Consider the following 2,208-nt stretch of genomic DNA (forward strand, 5'->3'; position numbering starts at 1 on the left):
CTCTTGTTTCAACGAGTCCAACTTCTTGCCTACCATACGGTAGTACGTCTGGCGTATGGGAGTAACACCTGACTCGATGACGATATGTTGAATGGTTTGACTTCTCTGCAAACTGTCAGAACATACTTCATGAAACCTGGAGAGCAATTGTGATAGTAATTTTCTCTGAGAAGATGGTATTCCTGTAAAATAACTGGGCAAGGATTTTAGAATTTGACTGTTGGTGTTGTCTTTCCAGTTGATTAGTTGATCATCGTCAGGGAGAACCACGAGCAACTCTGAGGAAGATTCCTCCAGTGGTAGTATTTTCTCCTCAGGAGAAATTGAGAGATGACTTACCATTTGAATAGGTGCTTGATATGCCTTCAACAAATTCACATGCACTAGTTGCTTTGATCGTCTACGATCAGGAGTAGAGAGAACATAGTTTACCTTAGAAATTCTTTGAAGCACTTTGTAAGGTCCCATAAATTTTTCACGTAAGGGGGAACCGGGTATGGGATGATATACAAGCACCTCATCTCCTGGCTGAAATACACGCAGCTTTGCCTTTTTATCATACAAGCGGGACATCTTCTCCTGGGAATGCAAAAGATTGGTATTAGCAAATACATGAAGTGATATAATTTTATCCTTTAGCTCCTGTAGATATGACAAAATGTTGGTAATCTCTTCTTCCTTGTTATGAATTAGATTTTCCTTCACCATACTGAGAGTGGTTCGGGGCTTTCTTCCGAACATTAATTCGAAAGGGGACACTCCAGTGGACTCTTGTGGTACACTTCTTATAATATACATCAGAAGATCAATATCTCTATCCCACTGTTCCGAAGTTTCCTGCATGTACTTCCGAAGAAGGTTTTTAATAGTTTGGTGAACTCTTTCCAGAGCACCGTTACTTTGGGGATGATAAGCAGAAGCATATATGTTATGAATATTGAATTCTCTCATAGCTTGTTGAAAAAACTTACTAGTGAAGTTTGTGCCTCTATCACATTGCAATGTCTTTGGAAATCCATAGGTTGTGAAAATTTTGACAAGTTGACCAATTATAGTTTTTGCATTTATATTTTTTATTGGCACTGCTATGGGATATCTCGTTGTTGGGCAAAGAACAGTAAGTAAATACTCATTACCTTGCTTAGTCCTAGGCATTGGGCCAACACAGTCTATGATAATCCTCTCAAAGGGAAACTTTGGTACGGATATGGGCTGAAGAGGAGCTGGTGGAAGTCTCTCATTGGGTTTGCCAGTAGTTTTTCAGCTTAATCTGTATATTTGCCGACTTCTGTTCTTTTTGTATCTCTAGTTCAGCCAATTTACACTTGTGTTCATACTCTAATGCTAATAGTTGCTGTTGCTTTTGAAGTTCTAGTGCAGCCATTTTCTGTTGTTCTTTCTGCAATTGTAATTGAAGACGCAACTGTTCTATTTTCGGATCTATTCCAGGGGTGGCATATGCTCCAGTAAGGGAGCGCAACTCATCGATGTCCTCATCATCATCTTCAAAGATTCCCTCATCTATGAAGAATTGCAGGATTTTATCAATAATGACAGCTTTCACATATTTTGGATCGACCTCAAGATCACATCTCTGGGCTACAGACAATAATTCCTGTTTCTTGGCATAACGTAAAGTCAAAATTTCTCCTTTTATATCGTTCATAAACTTCTCCAAATTAAACGACATTCTGAAGGATTACCAAAAGTAATGTTAATACAGAGATTATATCAATGCTTTGTATTCACACTAGGTTATGCCATTAATTTAAATATTCACACATTTGACACCAAAAATAAGCTAAATGTCAGTCAAAAATAATGAAGTTTACAACAATTTCTCAAGACAATTTTAAAGAGACCGCAAATAGAATACACAGTCTGAAAATGGATTAACTGAAATTGGATGGCCAACATAAAGGCCGAGATCAATTAGTGATCGAAGGTCTAACGATAGCACACAAACATGATATCTAGATTAGCACAATATGCATGTAAGAAGTAGTTTATGGCAGAAGAGAACCTTGATTTTGGCTCGTAAAATAAGGCGGGAGAAGAAGGCTAAGCATAGCACAGAACCCAACCAATTAATATTTGATTACTAGTATATCCTTTATTTTACAGATACCGATTTTGAGTGAGAGAACCATTCAGCGTACGTGTGATATGAAATGCTGGATTGGATTGGCAAGAAAACAACAAAAAAAA

Source organism: Palaemon carinicauda, chromosome 34, assembly GCF_036898095.1.
Source record: "Palaemon carinicauda isolate YSFRI2023 chromosome 34, ASM3689809v2, whole genome shotgun sequence".
Lineage (NCBI taxonomy): Eukaryota > Metazoa > Arthropoda > Malacostraca > Decapoda > Palaemonidae > Palaemon > Palaemon carinicauda.